Source organism: Ursus americanus, chromosome 8 (genome assembly GCF_024610735.1).
Source record: "Ursus americanus isolate L20-20 chromosome 8, mUrsAme1.1.p, whole genome shotgun sequence".
Taxonomy (NCBI): Eukaryota; Metazoa; Chordata; class Mammalia; order Carnivora; family Ursidae; genus Ursus; species Ursus americanus.
The window spans coordinates 67,221,824-67,241,243 of NC_142134.1; positions in this window are offsets into that span (position 1 = coordinate 67,221,824).

Below are 19,420 nucleotides of genomic sequence, written 5' to 3' on the forward strand. Positions count from 1 at the left end.
CGTAACACAAAGTTACTGCGCCGGGGAGGACAGCTAGCACTTGCTGGTGCGATCAAGGAGCACCTTGCCGATGAGGTGACAGTTGAGACCTGAATAGGTGGAAACCAGACATGTACATGCAATAGGGGAAAGCTATAGGAATGTTTCAAATACAGAGTCCCTGAAGAATAAATTAGCTTGGTTCATTTTATGATCAGAAAGAAAGTCAGTTTGGTTGGAGTGATTGGAATGAGTGGGAGAATGAAAGAAGAGGGCAGAGGGTAAGTAGGAATTAGATGATATAGGGCCTATAGACCAAGGGATGAAGTTTAGGTGTAATGTGAAATCACTGGAGAACCAGAGGACTGGCATAATCTAATTATATTTTAAAAATTCACTTTGAGGGCTAATGGAAAATATATTTAGAGATGAGTAGAAGAAAAGAGAGGGTGATGCAGAAGGCCAGAAGGACAGGATGGTGGTTCAGTTCAGAATGGTAAAAGCCAAAAGCATAATGCCTGGATTTTTGCTCTATCTATCTATCTATCTATCTATCTATCTATCTATCTATCATCTATCTATCTATCTATCTATCTATCTCATATATGTGGAATTAGATTAATTTGGATAAGTTGGCAGAGTCTAGGTTATAATTTTTTAATGGTTTGACTACTGAAGTTTATTCTTCTGGCAATATAAAAACAAAGTGTCTTAAAGAAAAAAGAGCACAGAATGATCAGATTTGGGATATAGAGCCTCACCCAGGCTGTGCTGTGGAGCGGGAATTGAGGAGAGGGAGATTGGGTCCAACAAGACCAGACAGAATACAGTGACATCAGTGCCTGTGAGAAATGCTGAGAGTTTAAACTAAGAGACATAGGGTAAAAGTGACATGGCAAGTGTGGCTTTAAAATAATATATAATCAATATAGATTGGCGATTGATTGGATGTTGGCAAAGGAAAAATAAAGAATTCAAAATGTCATCCAGTTTTTTTGTTGTATTTGTTTCCCATTAGTGGTTGGATGAGTTGATGGTACAATTAAATAAGATAAAAAATGAAAAGAAAGGGGGTCAATCTTGAGGTGGTGATAGGCTGAGTTTGTGATCTCTGGGATTTCCAAAGGGAAACGTCCACTAGGCAGAAGATGAGCAAAGAGACCAGTTCATGGTTGGGAATACAGGTTGTTTATGATGTGAGGAGGACTGTGGAAATAAGTACTCATGGTGGAAATGGCATAGAGCATGTAGTGGTCTGGGGGAAATCTATTCAGGAACCAAGCTTTGAAGAATAATTCACAACCACGTAGAAACAAAAAGCATGATGAGGACATGTACTGCATGGGTGTTTTTCTAGTACTTGGTCAAGAATGTAGGCAAAACTGGAAAATAAGATGCACCTTAAAAGACAATAATTCAGAAAGTTTGGGCAACGTTGCTCAAAACTTAGATTGTTCTGTATCAAGAATCTAGGCACAAAACAGAAAAGGTTGTCATAAGTTGACAGTGAGTCAACTCCTTGTCTTAGCCTGTAAGCTTAGTATCTTTTATCTCCTTTAGGGGGAAGGCAATACCTCAGCATGATCAGGCCAGGCCCTCCTGGTGGACTAAGTGGGAAGACCTGGTTAGCAGAGAGAAAATAAAGGACTGAGAAACAGAGAGGCAGTTTCAGACAGTTCTGTTTAGATCCATATTTTTAAAAATGTGATCTCAGGGCCACCTAAAACCAAGTCACTAGTCATTTCTGGAAAAAAAAAATATGTACAATCCTTAATATTACTGAGACCTGCTTTGTCAACATCTCTTAGAGTGGGCATACAGCTCCTTTGTAATCAAGACAGATGCTTAGTACTCCCTAGAACATTCTTTGAGTCTGCCCCCAATTTTTACAGGTTAGTTCAAAATTGTCATTTCTTAAAGTCAAGTCTCCTAGCACCTGGAACAATTCACCTTTGGTAGATAAATAAGGCAAGTTAGGACAGCAGTCAGCTTGGTCAGAGCAAGTCTGCTCAAAATAGTTAATGCATTCACACTTAAAAAACCGAAGGGCACACACACACACAAAATCCAAACCCTAGATATCATTTTATAGAAGAAGCAAGTGAGGATGACAGTCAGAAAAGTTTGCACTGTGCCTTCATACTGCTCTGCCATCTGAGCTGTTCACTGTGATTATGGTGTAGTCCTCTGCTTTTGTTTTTATAATAAATAAATATGTATATGGTGCTAAATGCAGTCTGTGACACCTATTAGGTATTTAATACATGGTAGCTACTAGCTACTATCATTTCTTCTTTCTTCTTCTTCTTCTTTGCATTTTTCCTTCCAGTGGAAGTTGTAAGATTAGAGAGCAATTTAAGAAATTTCTGGAAGTAAAATCCTATACAAATAAGAAATCATAATAGAAACTACATAAAAGCCCCTCTCGGTTATTTTTTCCCTATCTAAGAAAGGAAAGTATAGATAAATAAAAATTGTACAGAACTGAAACATAATTTTCAAAAATGTGTATTAATTTCAAAATGTTCTATTTGTTTTAACATGTGGATAGGGGATGGGATGAGTGTTTAAAGCAGGACATAAGAGGTACCAGAGCATTCTCTTAACGGTCCTTATTCCAGTATATGAGCTGAGTAAAAAGAGGGGCAAATGTGTTACAAGGATGCCAAAGTCATGATTTGAAGAATATTGACAGTGAAGTGATAATCCAGACATAGGGCTGCAGGGATGGTGCAGTTAATCAAATGTATCAACTTTATAAACTCTGATGTGTTCTGAGATTGCGGTCCCCTGAAGTGAAGTCTAATAAACCAACCTAATATGCCTTCCAGGAGCTATAATGTGGCTCCGTTTAATAGAAAATCAGCTCAGAGGATGTTTGCACTTGGATACAGAAACTGAGAAGAAGTGGAGACAGACTGAAAATCCATAAATTGGATGACTTATGGAGTCCCATGGGTGAATGAATGGGAAAGAACCAGGGCGCAGATGGGTAGATTTGCAAATACTTCATTTGCTCGGTTAAACCACTTTAACTAAAAAAAATCTCAGATTTGTCCTTTTGCTGGGGAAGTATTTTCTTTCTTTTTTTTTTTTTTTAAAGATTTTATTTATTTATTCGACAGAGAGAGAGACAGCCAGCGAGAGAGGGAACACAAACAGGGGGAGTGGGAGAGGAAGAAGCAGGCTCATAGCAGAAGAGCCTGACGTGGGGCTCGATCCCACAACGCTGGGATCACGCCCTGAGCCGAAGGCAGACCCTTAACCGCTGTGCCACCCAGGCGCCCCGGGAAGTATTTTCTAAACAAGAGAGAGAAAAGAAAAACAAGGCCTTTAGAGTTAGACCCTGTGACGTATTAGTGAGGTGGGTGACTGTCACCATCATGTCCCATCATCTGGTACAGGTCAAATTCAGTCTGCTGCCTACTTTTGTAAGTAAAGTTTTATTGGCACACCACAATGACTCCCATTCTCTCACACATTGCTTGTGCTGCTTTCATATGGCAACTGCAGAGTTGAGTAGTTACCACAGGGCAGTATGGCGGGCAAAACTTCAAATACTTACCTTCTGGTACTTTGCAGTAAAAGTGTTGGGGGCATGATTTTGTAGACAGCCTGGCATAGAGTTAAGAGTTCAAATACTCTTAAATGGACTTGAAAGGTATACCAGCTGTATACTTTGGGCAAGCTGATTCACCTTCCCTGAGATTCAGTTTTCCTCAGCGTTGAAATGGATATAATGATACCAGCCTAACATGACCTTTGCGTATTTCTAACCTAGTGCCTAGAATATGACTTATAGATAAAACATAATATTTCATTCTTCTTCCTTTTCTCCTTTCACTTAGTGGTGGCAGGTGTTGCTTTTATCCAGAAAAATCAGTGACATGCTAACTGGTGATTTTATAGCTTTCTAAACTTTCATGGGATGCCTGGGTGGCCCAGTTGGCTAAGCATCTGCCTTTGGCTTAGGTCATGATCCCAGGGTCCTGGGATCGAGTCCCGCATCAGGCTTCCTGCTCTGCAGGGAGCTTGCTTTGCCCTCTCCCTCTGCCTCTCTGCCCTGCTTGTGCTCTCTCTCTCACTCTGTCTCAAATAAATAAATAAATAAATAAATAAATAAATAAATAAATAAATAAATCTTTTTAAATAAATAAATAAATTTTCAGACATACAGAAATAATTCACTCTCCTAATTGAATCAGTGGTTTCTAATTATTTATGATGGTCCTGAATCAAGATTTTTTTTTTCTTTTCTCTTTGCTTGTCTTCTTTTTCTTTCCTTTTTAGCAAAATGTTTGTTTTCCTGTGAATAAACTCTCTTTACCTTGATATTGACTACAGGGAATCTAATTCATTTCTCCGGAAAGACACAATATCATGAAAGCCTGGGATGTCAGGACATCTTGCTGTTGAAGCAGTACGGGGGGCATTAGGGTCTTGTTTGTTTGTTTCTTTTTTAGAGAACTCCCTCAGCCTTTTATTTTGGGTCACCCCCAGTCTGCCAGGAAAAGGAAGCTCTAAGTGGAAGCATACAGTAGACCAGGCCAGGGGCCCGAGTGAGGTGTGGATAATGAAGGGCCCAGTCAAAAGAAAAGTCTTCCTTACACTTTGATGAAGTCTGTGGACTGAGGGGCAGTGCCCTTTGATGGCAGGCTTTGTGACTCTCCCCTCAGCTTTCTGAGGGAAGCCTGACTTTCATCCTGGGCTAATTTTGAAGCAGTCCCTCTTCCTAGAAAGTTGCACTAAGGTATTTTTGAACAGCATTTTATCAGAGATCCTGTAGGTGGGCTGGCTTTATATTCCCCAGGCCTGCCCACCCCCATCATGTTTCACTTGATGAAATCACATTAGAGACTTCTTTTCCTCTCAGACTCCCACAAGCCCCTTCTCCACCCCCATTCCTCCATCCCCTCAGCTTCAGTTTTCCTGCTCCTGAATCTGCCTGGAACTCACTCTCCGTATCTTCTTCACAATATCTTGGTTCTTTCTCAGCTTCTAGCTGCATACCTGGCACCTCCTGTCCCTCTTGAGTACCATCTTAAGTAAGGTTTTTATTGAGGGGGTGATGTGGTTTGTGTTAAGCAAGCAGAAGGCCATCCCTCATTAGGCCCTATGTTTCTAACAGAGTAATTCAGGGATATAAATAGCACCAATAACAAAAGCTTTGTGCTTCCCTGGCTCAATGCCAGGTGGAGGCAGCTTTGTTTTCTTTGTTTTTCTTTTTCTTTTTTTAAATTTAAATTTTTTTTCTTCCCAGAAGAGTAGATGGGGTCGGGAAGCTATCAGAACATCCTGCAGGTAATTCGATATGGCTCTGACTTCAGCAACATTTCAAGTTAAATGGGGTGGTCTTTATCCCAGGAAAAGCAGGGCAACTCCTAAAAGCAGCAATAGGAAGAAAAAAAAAAGCAATTTTAACGGTTGTCATCATTTATTGAGTCAGTAGACTTCTTGTGTTTATAGATGAAGCATGAATGAAGTTGCTTTTGAAAGACAGTTATGGCTTATTTAAATATCTGCCCATTAGAATGAATCCAAGAAGTTGAAAAATTTTAGTGTAAAATTGCAAAATGTAAATAAGAATTAGATTAGTATGATTATAGACCAATTTGCAGGATGGCCAAAGTAGCCTGACCTCATTCGAAACTTCTGGTCTGACATTTTAGTTATATATTTGTGAGCAAGTCAGTTATCTGCTTGTGCCTCAATTTATACATCTTTAAAGTGGGAATGATGATGGTACCTATTTCATTGGGTTGTTGTAAGGATAAAATGGGGTGATATGTGGTAATTGCTTAAAATAGTTCTGGGCCCTAGTAAGATCTACATAAATGTTATTATTTCTTCTGTTCTCTAACTCCCATTATGAATGTGTTAGAATAGAATAGTCCATGCTGCACCCCCAAAATCACCCTGAAGTTTCAGTTTCATAAAGCAACAAAGGTTGCGTGCACATTCATGGCCCATATCCAGCCATGGTCATTGAGGGAGCTAAGTTCCTCACGTTCACGTATCCGCCCCGGCTGATGACTCCTTCCCCATTTTGAAACAGCACAACTGAGAACATCCAGACAAAAAAGAACACGCTGAAAAGTCTTGCATCAACATTTAAATACTTTGGCCTGGAAAGAGAGGCTTTACTTCCATTTACTATGCTTCAAGTTGTAAAGGGTAATTTACAGTTTAGTCAATGTCGTTGCTCCCAGGAGTAAACTGCGCTATGTTAATCATGTTTAGCTCTATTTCTGATCTTTTAAGAGCCATATCTTATCTTTATATCTCCCACAAGGCCTAAATACTGATCATAGTAGGTGCTCAATAAATGCTCGTGAGAGAAAGAAGGAAGGAAGAAAAGAAGAAGGCATGCTTTATCTTTGAGAACTTCGCAGTTGAAGGAGAGCATATGCAACAGTCAGAAAATTGAAAAAACAAAACAAAACAACATCAACAAACTCTGGGCCTTAGAAAATAATTAACAGCTTTTAAAAAATGATTTCATTTTACCTGAAGCGAAAACTCTGAGAATGAATGTTGTTAACCAGCATGTAATATACTTGACACAGAAATAAATCTGTTGTATAAACCAGCATCTCTGAGCAGAAGAGAGGAGCAGTGGTGTTTTTGTCTGAAATTGAAGCTAAAGTTCCTTCTCTGAATATTCATCACTTCCAGATTAATGTTAAGTGTTATTTCTCTTTCAGTTCTTGTTCAATTTCACTTGACTCTTTTGTTCCATAAATGGATTACCCTTCAAAGACCAGAATTGTCTCATATCAAGAGCATGAATTAGACATTATTTTTACTCTTCCCTACTTCTGAAAGAGAAGATGGATAGAAAGGTGGAAATAGAAAGAGTTAAGTAGTAATTGAAATACTGGCCCAGGATTGATCTCAGACATGCTGCCTAGCTGCACATCTCCTTACTCAAAAGCCAAAATCTATCAAAATCAATCAAAATAGTTATTTAGACACTAGAATTCCTAATACTACCTTAGTTTGTCCCCACTTATTTACCTGTAAGCTTGAAAAACTATCACAGGTGGTAAAACACCTAATCATCCAATGGAGTAAATGGAGGGGAAAAAGGAAATTAGGAGTTGTATGCTCTTCTCTATAGGAATATGGACATAAAGGCAGTTTAGCATATTGGGAAAAACAAAGTTTCCAGATCTACATCATCTGGGTTCATATTCCAGCTTTCATGCTTATCAGACATGTGACTTTGTATAACTTCTTAACCTCTTTCTGCTTCAGTTTATTTATGTCTCTCTTAAATAGGAGGAACAGTAATACCTACTTTATAGGGTTAAGGGACTGGTAAGTGAGTTATTATATATAAAGTGCTCATTTCAGTTTCTAGAACTTAACTATTGCTCAATAAGTGTTTATTAAGATTTCTAGATGCTTAGCTATATAATCTAGACAAGTTATCACATTTTATCCTAGATTTTGGAGGTTAGGCATTATACTCAATGCTATACCACTAAGAAAATGTGACTGGTAGAATTAAAACCGAAGAAAAATGCCTTGGCTTTTTATGGTTTATCAGGGACATTGGCGTTAATGAGAAGGGAAAGAAGGAAGTTAGGATTATTGGCTTCTGAGACCTTTATTATTATTATTATTATTATTATTATTATTAATTATTATTTTAATAAGTGTTATTTTTAGAGCAAATTAAGGTTCATAGCAAAATCGAGGGCAGTTTCAGAGGATTCCCATGTATCCTCTACCCCCACACGTGCACAAACTCTCCCACTGTCAACATCCCAGACCACAGTGGCATATTTGTTATAATTGATGAATCTACACTGACATATCATAATCACCCACAGGCCATGGTTTACTTTCACTCTTGGTGTTGTTCACTGTATGGATTTGGACAAAAGTATAATGACGTGTATTTGTCACTATGGTGTCAGAATATCTTCACTGCCTTAAAAATTCTCTGCGTTCCAGGGCACCTGGGTGGCTCAGTCAGCTAAGCATCTGACTCTGGATTTAGGCTCAGGTCATGATCTCAGGGTCCTGGGATGGAACCCCACATCAGGCTCCCCACTCAGTGGGGAGTCTGTTTCTCCCCCTTCTTCTGCCCCTCCTCTCTCTCTCTCTTTCTGTCAAATAAATAAAATCTTTTTTTTTTTTTAAAGATTTTTTATTTATTTATTCGACAGAGATAGAGACAGCCAGCGAGAGAGGGAACACAAGCAGGGGGAGTGGGAGAGGAAGAAGCAGGCTCCCAGCGGAGGAGCCTGATGTGGGGCTCGATCCCAGAATGCCAGGATCACGCCCTGAGCCAAAGGCAGACACTTAACCACTGTGCCACTCAGGCACCCCCAAATAAATAAAATCTTTAAAAAAAATTCTCTCCCTTCTTCCAATCATACCTCCCTTTCCCCACCCCCAACTCCTGGCAACCAATGGTCTTTTTACTGTCTCCATAATTTTGCCTTTTCCAAAATGTCATATAATTGAAATTATATAATTAGTAGCCTTTTCCAATTGGCTTCTTTCACTTAGTAATATGCATTTAGGATTCCTTCATGTCTTTTCATGGCATAACTCATTTCTTTTAGCACTGATTAGTATTCCATTGCTTGGACATACCACAGTTTACTCATCCATTCACCTACTGAAGGATATCTTGGTTGTTTCCAAATTTGGACGACTGTGAATAAAGCTGTTGTGAATGTCCACATGCAGGTTTTTGTGTAGACTTCAGTTTTCATTTCACTGGACTGTAAGGTTAACAGTATGTTTAATTTTGTAAGAAACTGCCAAACTGTCTTCTAAAGCGGCTGCACCCCTTTGCATTCCCGTTAGCAATGAATGTGAGTTCCTGTTGCTCCATGTACTTGCCAGTATTTGATGTTGTCTGTGCTTTGGATTTTGGCCATTCTAATTGGGATATGTTTTCTAACTTTGTTTTTTTGGGGTTTTTGTTCGTTTGTTTCACTTTTGTTTTAATTAGTAATTCCCACATGGCTTATGATGATATCAAACATCTGTCAATGTGCTTATTTGCCTTTCATTACCTTTGTATTCTACTTCCAAACCTTTGTGGAGACTATCTTTTGTGGGGCGGTGCACATTTGTTTTTTGGCTTCCTTGCACTTCTTTTATGAGAGTACTATGAAAACTTCCTTGGGAGAACCATCCCTTCTCAGTTCTCAGACTCCAGGTTTCCAACAAAGTTGACTATGTTCCTTCCCTTGTTTCAGGAATGAGTAAAGAAGAGAGGCCTGGCCAATTGGAGAATTGAGTTCTCTGGTCACCGTGATTGCTTTAGGGATAGGCAGCTGGTGACACAATGAAATTTACCTCAATGCTGTCAGGAAGACAACAGGTTTTCTTTCCTGCTGAACTTGAACTGATATAAAGTTAGGGGTGATTTTGGTGTCCTGAGACTCACTTTCCGATGTGTGGAGAGGGAGTTTCCTCCACACTACCAAGCAATTCTCTGGACACCAGCTGGGTGTCCTACAATTCGACTCAATTCTGAGACTCTCTGCCAGGAGATAGCATCAGATCCCCACAAGTTTAGGGGTTCAGTCCTACAAGACTCCCTCTCCTTCCCCCTTCAGATGCCAGTCACAAGTCCAGGGTCTCACATGTACTTCTACCTTCTAGCTGTAAATCAGAAATTCCAATAATTCCTTCCTCAGGTTCGATTAATTTGCCACAGTGACTCACCAAACTCAGAGAAACATTTTATTTACTAGTTCACCGGTTTTGTTATGAAAGGGTGTAACTCAGGAACAGCCAGATGGAAGAGATGCACAGGGCAAGATATGGGGGAGGGGTGTGGATCTTCCATGCCCTTTCCATGCACACTTCTTTATCCCAGATCATGTGTTCACCACCCTCGAAGCCCTCCTAAACCTGTCCTGGGGTCTTTATGGAGGCTTCATTACATAGGCATAACGGATTGAATCTTTGGCCATTAGTGATTGATTCAACCTCCAGCCCTTCTCCCCTCCCTGGATGGGGTGGTAACTGAAAGTTCTCACCCTCTAATCCCGTGGTTGGTTCCCCTGACAACCAGCCCCCAACCTTAGGTTCCCTGAGAACTTTTCAAAAATCACTTCACTAACATCACAAAAGACACTTTCATTGTTCGTATCACAGGAAATTCCAAGGTTTTTAGGAGCTCTGTGCCTAGAAGAAGTCTAAGACCAAATCTGTATATTTATTATAAATCACAATATCACAGAGCTGCTGCTGGTCAGTTTGCCACCAAGAAGTGAGGGAATAAATATTTGGAGCTCATGTATTCCAACTGTGGCATTCCGACAAGTTTATTAAGTGGTTTATGATACTTGGATTTTCATTATTGCCTTGCTTCTTACCTTTTGTTTAGAAGCCAGTGTTCCTGTCAAACCAGTGTAGTCCACAAATCCAGCCAATCAGCGTCTTTTCCATTTAAGGTAGCCAGCCTCTTTCTATGGTGTGCAGCTAAAGACCTCTGGTAAAGTGCCACACTTTATTTATGTGTATATATATACATATACATATAAATGTATAAATATGTATACATATATATGTATATGTATATATACACACAAATATATTTATTTTTATTTTTTATATTTTTATATATAAATACCACATTTCAACTTTTCTCTATTTTAGAGGAGAAACAGTGTCTTAGCAGAGATCTGATTATTGCCACACTGAATAGAAAAAGTAGTGTATGTGGAGCTCTTGACCAGAAAAATTGGACTTGACTTTCTCTGCTTTGTTACAGAGATATTGCTCTGCATTTAGGCTTTGATTTTATTCTGGTTGCCCAATTGGTGAGATGGTCTTAAAAGTGATAAGCCCCGAAGGAGATAACTAATGAGCGCTTCATAAGGAGAATACTAGACAGAAGCAAGCATCCTTGCTTGTGCCATAGGTCCCGGGACTATGAAAAAATGTCCTTCTTTTAAAATGTTATTAACATGAACTATTGCAGAAGACACTCCGTCTAGGCAGTTTCCTTCAGGATATTCTCTTGGCTAAGAGGCAACAAGCCTGGCTGGGGATAGAGGAGACAGACAGTCCTCATTTCATTAGGTATTTATGCAGTGGTTATCATGGTAGCAGCCAACTCATTACAGAACAGGACATATCGAATTATTCTGAGTCAATGAGGCTCCAGTGATGAGATACTCTGAGGAGAAACTGGGAGTAGGTAAAGAAATGTTAGAGGAAAGCGTTTGCTGTGACTCAGAGGAAGAAGGAAGCCAAGAAACTTTTTGTCTTCCTCAAAGCTCATCCTGTGCCCCATCTGAGTTCCCCAAAGGTTCCCTATTCTATTTCCAGGTGAGTTGATAGAAGAGTGAGCTGCTGCTTTCTTAACAGTAGAAAGTATGCCAAGTGTATTGGATACCTCAGTAGGGAATGAAATGTTGACACAGTGATCATGGTGATACTATGCAAAAATGATTTTGCCAATACGTCTGTTTGGACCCAGAATTCCACAGGTTACAAGGAAGCGAATTCACAATCTCTATTGCAACTTCTTCTCAGTCATAGAACGTCATGGCTTTTGCCATATAGTTTATGCTAAAGCCATTGATGATTCAGTTGGAGTGTTAAGGAGATGCAGCGTTTACCTCCGCAGATTGGCTCTTCTCCTGTCGTTTATGAGGTTAGTAGTGATCCTCCGTGTTAGAACAGGTATGCATCCGGGATATAGGTATTATTTTAAAAGTCCCCCAAAGGATGCTAGCGGAATCCAGCATTGCGCTCCTCTCATCTGTAGGTACCCTCTCTGTAGCACTAGTCCACATTCTAAAACAAAAAATAAACTTGTCAGAATGCCACAGTTGGAATACATGAGCTCCAAATATTTATTCCCTCACTTCTTGGTGGCAAACTGACCAGCAGCAGCTCTGTGATATTGTGATTTATAATAAATATACAGATGTTTTTATGTTTTATGTTTTAAAACATAAACCATTGGTTTTACCAATTGGTTTTTCAGGGTTATCGGTGTAATCGTTCTATTATAGGCAACTTCTTACAACTATGATTTATGCTTCAGATCCCGATGAAGATGATGTCTTACCACTCACTGGCTGATCTCGAAGAAACAAATCAGCCCCATGACAGGTTCATGAGCTGGTACCTCCTTACCCTGAAACTGTTCTGGTAGTACATACTGAGACGTGTGCTGACACGAAAGATTTATAGCTCACTGTCTGCAGAATGCTTAAGTATGAATGTTATTAGTAACCAACTTCTCTTAATTAAACTGAGGCATTGGGCAGTACATGTGTATTCTTAGAATCGTAAACCTGTCCAAATATGAGAGCTTGCTTCATAAGTCAGAACTGGGGTGCAAAACCAAATTTGGGATGGGAAAGTAATGAAGATCTAAATATGAATGTAATTCTAACAAGGAACTAGAGGATTATATACATTGTTTACCATTTATGAGGAGCTGTCAGGGAAATCAGACTGTAAATTTAGAAGCTTAATTTAAAAAGCCCAAAATGTAGTGTAGGCAAAATGCGTGGAAGGTTTTCGAAGTGTATCAGTGAAAGCAATCCACTTGTTACAACTGTTGTCTTGGCCTAGAGACATCTGCAATTGCGCATTTGCGTTGTGATGCGTTTCAGCCTCTGAGTGAGATAGGAAGAGACCGGGTATAGTTGGTAGGCCTGGGACCTTATTCACTGTCAAGCCCAAGTCTTCATAAAATGGAGGGAAGCCTTTTATGATATTTGTAAAGTGGTCAACCAAACTCTGAATAGAAGAGAGGGAGAAGAAGAACTCCCAGTGTCCGACTTTACTGTAACCTCATAAAGCCCAGCCAGGTAGGACAAACAGGAATTTTGTGCAATTCACAGGGTTCGGGTCGAGGATCCCACACGGTTCCTTGCATTTTGGATGCCATGAGTGATTCACTCACCTCCAGGAAGCCACCCAGCATTGGTCCCATTTGGTATAGTGTGTTTCTTTACCAATATCCAGTCAGACTTGTGTCTGTTAATTCCCTCTAATATTTGCATATTTATGATATTCTATAATTAATTCTAAACTATTTTATGTTAATGTGGTCTGAATTTTCAACTAAATGCAAAGCACCCTACAGGAGGAAAAATGGTATACTCACATGTTCTGATTACTCTTCTTTCCTCTTCTCCAAATAATTGGTCCCGATAATTGTAATTGACTTGCCTTTTAATTCTGTTTATGATTCCTATGTGCAGAAATTTTAAATTTTTATGTGGGCACTTTTATTGATTTTTTTAAAAAAATCTCCTGTGATTTCTTCCATTAATTTTAAGCTTAGGCAGCATTTTTCCTCCCGAGATCAAATTAAATATTCACCCATATTTTGTTCTGTTCTGACTGATTGATTGATTGATTGATTGAATTTCCATGTCTCCCTTTCTCCTCCTGCTTTCTCCTGTCCTCGCTATTATAGTTTCTAATGCTGCCTTCCATTTACTAATGCCTTCTTCTCTGCCAAATATTGCCCTAAGCATTTTGCATCTTAAACAGTCTACCAGTCAATCTTGCAGGCTGATACTATTGTTGTTTACATAAAGGTTAAATCTTGCTCAAGGTCGTGAAGTAATTAATCTTATGTTTTCCACCTCAAAGGCTTTGCTCATAACTATTATGCTATCCTTTCTTGTTTGTTAGTTGTTTTTGTTCTTGTTCATTGAATTCTCTTGCAACCTTGACTGATAGTTTGTTTAAAAAAAAAAAAAAAGAACTATTTCCACATGTCTTAAATAGTATTGCAAGCTCCCAACGTGGTGTAGCCCAGAATTTTGTGAGGCAGTACATATAAAGCACAGAATACATCTTCCTTCACAGAACGAATACAGCTCCCTTTGTTGTTGTTGTTATTGTTTTTCTCACATTGTTCCTGTTGAGTTACTTTAAATTGCAAGAAACCTGGTATCATAGCTTTCAAGTCACTTGAGTTGTCTCTCCTTCAGCTACTCCACAAACCTCATTTTCCATCCTCAGGCAGAGCACACACATATAGGCCCCAGGATCTACTCAGTAAGCAGATTGTTCAGTGACAGATTTTTAAAAGCTATTTTGAACACAAATGCTTCCTATTTTACTTTGACGCCACTAGAAACAAAGATTCTTCCACTGGGAAGAACAGCCTGTCATGACACACCTCTGACAATTCCTTGTGTTCTTCCTTTTTGTTGTTGTTGTTGTTGACAAGCATTAATATTGCTAGGGAGCAAGAGTTTTCAAAACCTCCACGACGAGGAGAATTAGACAAATTGCCCTGTCTCAGGTCTTGGCCGAGCTCCACTTAAGGGCATGCATCTGTCTTGATGTGTCAAGAAAATGTGCTCTGAAGGAAGGTTTGGAAACTCGCACCAGCTGGCTTGAGTGTGATATGCGGCACTGGGGACGGTGGGAAATCTGACCTGGCCTGGAGATGGCTGCAGAAGCTACTGTGGTAACAGGTAACAGCAGGAGAACGTAATGAATCATTTTATGAGCAAGGGGGTCGCCATGTTTGTGCCAGTTCTAGACAACACAGTCACTAGAGTAGCTCAGGCAGCAATTCTGAATCGAGAATCGTAATTAAGGTCGAGAAAGACACAGGCCATTGACAGGTTGTCAGCTCACAAGCCCAGTGCCCAGACCACAAAACCACCGGAGGCTCCCACTCTCTCTCCACCTTTTGATAGATAATAAATGCATTACATTTTTAATTCCTGCAGCGTTTAGGTAAAGAAAACCAGCATGGACAGTTAGCCCGTAGTGGCCATGTAAATTAAAGATTCCATTCTGGATTTTATAGTTTTGATGTGTTCACACAAACATTCCATTCCTTCCCCATTACTTATGGAGTAGAGGGGTGTTTTGTTTTGTTCTGTTTTTTTCCTCACTTTCTAAAAAAAGAAAAATTATTTAAATTGCAAGATGAACATATGCAATGCAACATTTTAGAGGAGGTTAAAAGGATTTGGAGAGTGATTGGATGTTACTTCTCAGCACTCTTGGAAGAATATAATACGGTGATATCAATAAATTCATGTGTTTTTCCTTCCTGTTCATCTTATTTCAGTTGCTATCTCATGTAACCACGAGATTGTCTCTTTGAAGACAAACTATATGGCTTCCTAACTGTGAATTGTTCTTTCTACCCTCCCCATCCCAAATAGCAAAAATCCCTCTTCTATTCCTCTTCCGCCCTAGCCATCTCTTTCATTAATTTCTTTCTTGCTAAATCCCTAAACGGAAGTGAGAATTATTAATTTGGCCATCATGTTTGCATTGCTAGAAGAATTAGAATTATACCTTTTTTCAATGAGATAAAAGATTGAAGATGCAGCTTCATTATACGTATGTATCTTATAATGAGGATAATTCAGGGGTGAGGTTGGATTCAGGAATTCCTAGAATACAAACAACCTTAAACAGAATTATTGAGAGTTCCTTTCAAAAGAAGCCAAAATACCAAAGTTCTCCTTTTTGCCTAACAGTGATTATCAGCCCAAACAAAGCTATGTGGGCCTTTTAAAACTCCAATCAGTCAGTCATTCTCTGTCTTGTGTCTATGGAGAACCAGTGAGAATAACGTGAGAAATTAAAAGTCAAGTCAATGCGTTTTAAAGTAGAATGCTTGGGGCACCTGGGTGGCTCACTCGGTTAAGCGTCTGCCTTGGCCTCAGGTCATGACCCCGGGGTCCTGGGATCAAGCCCCACATTGGGCTCCCTGCTCAGTGGAGAGCCTGCTTCTCCCTCTCCCTACCTCCCCCCACCCAGTTAGTGCTCCCTCTCCCTCCTTCTCTCAAATAAATAAATAAAATCTTTAAAAAAAAATAAAGTAGAATCCTTATAAGTACATGGCCAAAGTGGTTCTGAGATGAGCAGGATTCAGTGGGATAGTGGGATATGTACTGGATACTGTTGCTATTTATGTAGCATAAAATGTTACTGCCTGATTTTGAGGTGACCATGGCGGGGGCCAGTTTTCTAAGGGTAGCCTTACTGATACACTAGTCCAAACTACAAAACAAAAACTTAATAACATCTAGTGTGCATCAAAGACAGCAATAACCTATTGGAATTACATGTTAGTGGAACTTGAAAAATATGCCAGACCACATAATTTAAGGTTATTTTAATGGGGCACCTGGGTGGCTCAGTCAATTGAGTGTCTGCCTTCCGGTCAGGTCCTGATCCCCCAGGGTCTTGGGATCAAGCCCTGCCTCAGGCTCCCTGCTCAGCAGGGAGTCTGCTTCTACCTCTTCCCCCCACCCCCACTCTTTCTATTGTTCTCTCTCAAATAAATTAATAAAAACATAAAAAATAAAAAAAATAAAATTTTGTGTATCTGTGTCATTTTGAGTTTATGGTAAATAAAATCCCTAAACCTTCTCTTTTTTCTTCATTTTTCCCTTCATTCCTGCTTTTTTCCTTCCTTCCCTAATATGGAATGTTTACCAACAGGGCCAGCTTCATGGCTATGCAGCCCATGCCCAGGATTAGAAGGACTGATACTTATTTTAATGCTCTGCTGTCACTTTCTTGAAATTATTAATACTTTTTAAACAAGGTACCTTGCAATTTGATTTTGATAGGGGTCTAGCATATTTTGTAGCTGGATCTGTTTACCAATTTGAGTCTAAGCTAGCCTATTCACAAGCAGTTGTTTTCTTGATAGCCATTCCTTTCCTCCCTGTCCACCCTTTAGCGAAAACACTTTAGGACAGGGTTTCTTCCCTTTCCAACTAGATTGAGTGAGAAAGCACCTATCTAGCTCTTTACCTGACTCTAATGACTCTCTCTTTAATTCATTTGGCATACAGGACTTGACTAAACTCTTAATTTACCTTTTTCATCCCATCACATTCACACTCAAAAAGTCTCAACCATGTCAGGTCTAAATTCTGCCTGATCTACAAATAGTCCTCTGCTCACATCTTCTGATTAAACCTTTTCTAATTCCTGCTGTTCCCCCAAGTTTTATTTTTAATCTCTATAGTATTATCAATTAACATGGGTATGTTATAAAATGTCTTACGTTTTTTAGCATCTTGAGCAAATCAGTTCACTGATTCAATCCTTCAGCTATTGAACAAAATTTACTAGACACACACTCCTTGACAAGTACTATGTTAAGAATGACAGCAATACAAAGGGGACCAAAAACATATTTGATTTTTACCGTCATGTGATTTACAGCTTAGTAGGGATAGAGATATTTAATAAGTGATTATTTACTTGTTAAGAATCTCATGGAAAGGGATAATTAGGAATTATGGGAGAAAGTAAGAGGGAACATAATTTGCCTCTGTCCTCTAACTATTTAAACCTCATGCTTAGTTCAAAACCCAGATAAATGGCTGCCTTTTACATGTAGTCTCTTATTACTTATCTCTCTTGCTTACAGTATTTATAGTCTGCTTATCCAACTCAACCTTCTTCATTAATATTTTATTTCTTGTTTCCTCAATTAGATTGTGGTCTAGACTATGCCTCATATGCTTTTTTGTCCTTTAAGACTCAGCCCAGCTATTACCTTCTTTGAAATCCTTGCCTAACTGCCCTTTCCTCCTAACCATGAATGCAGTATAAGTTATGTGTATACGTATCTTCTCTGTGTGCTTGTTCTATTGGGGACCATATATTTTTTTAAGATTTTATTTATTTGGCAGAGAGAGAGAGAGAGCACGCGCAGGGGGAGTAGCAGCAGAGGGAGAGGGAGAAGCAGGCTCTTCGCTGAGCAGTGGCCTGATGAGAGGCTCCTGGGCTCATGACCTGAGCCAAAGGCGGACGCTTAACCAACTGAGCCACCCAGTGCCCCTGGAGACCATCCTTTACAAGTGCTTATCCTAGCACCAGGCTCATAATAGGAGATGCTCAGCAGCTTTTGAAAGGATGAAGAAATGATTAGTTCTACTAAGTTGGCCATGCTTCTGAATTTTAAATGTTGGGGAATATTCCAAATAATGGTGGCAGAATCCTGATTTATAGGCTATGTTATTAATTATAAATACTCTAATATACAAACAAAAAGTAGGAATATTCACATGAACAGAAAACCTCAATCTTGGCTGGGCATCTGACAATATTTCCTAAAGACAAGTTATATTTCAATGACAATTATTGCATAATGTGTTTTTACTATTTCTCTCACTACCAGCTGCATGTTTTAGAGTACCTCTGCTAAAGTGTGTGGGGGGGGTTCCCTTCAGTTGGGTTTAGGATCATAGCTCTCTGTGCATGAAGATGTAGAAGGTAGAAGTATCCTGCATATGATCTTTGAAAGCTAGGTAATTCGGTGTCTGATGTAGGATTTGGGATACTTAGGGTTCTAATCTTGCGGCATCTGGGATGGTGTTATATACCATGAATGGAATGTCAGAGAAAATGAAGTAGAAAGCTCCAATCCCTAATCAGCATCAGAATCTTTCCTCTTTCCTCTTTCCTCTTTGGTTTGAGGGCTGCTTTGATGAGGGGAGGAGGACACATCAGGGACAACTTATTGAGAATGAACTGTCTTTTAAGACTTTCTCTCACATACCAGCCTTTGATGGAACAATTGCCTACCACTCATAGCATGATAAATACATATGGTCAAATACAGCAGCTCAGAAGTTCAGTGTATAGAGAGGGTTCCAGTTTCTCTTAAAATTAAATAGATGCTCAATAAATAATTTTTATTCCATTGGCAGAGGCCAGCAATTATCTATATAAAATTTATTTTACTTTTTTTTTACATCTGAAAATGAATAATGAAATAATGTTGATAGTAATTTTGCTTTTTTTACTTATTTATTTATGTTTTAGAGAGAGAGAGAGAGAGGGAGGGAGGAGGTGTGAGGGGCAGAGGGGGAGAGAGAAACCTAAACAGGCTCCACGCAGGGCATGGAGCTCGATCCCACGACCCTAAGATCAGTCTTAAGATCATGACCTGAGCCAAAATCAAGAGTCAGCTTCCCAACTGACTGAGTCACCCAGGCACCCCGTTTTGGTCATTTTAATAAGGAAAAGAACTAGCTAACATATGGTGGATAGTTTTAAATATTTAAGGGGTATCACAAGGAATAGTTGTTTGGTACAATTGGACCTCAAAAGGTACAACTAAGATCAATGTATAGAAGCAACAGGAAGCTAGATTTCAAGAGAATTTTAAAAAATGACCTTTCAAATAGTCACACACACAAGAAAAATGAAATATAGCTGATCTACAACGTGGTGAGCTCCCCCATATTTGGAGGTATCTGGATATTAGTTATGCAAACATTTAATTGGGTTGGATGAGTTATATATATAGTTTTCACTATAGGATTTTTCTAGAATAAGTCCAATTCTCAGTTTCTTCATCTTGGTTTATACAGTGGAAACTTTGGTATTTGCATCATGGCTAAGAAAACTAACTGAGACTATGTGAGTGAATGCTTAGTACCATGTCAAAAATGCACTATCTTTAATCAATGCTATTATTATTCAT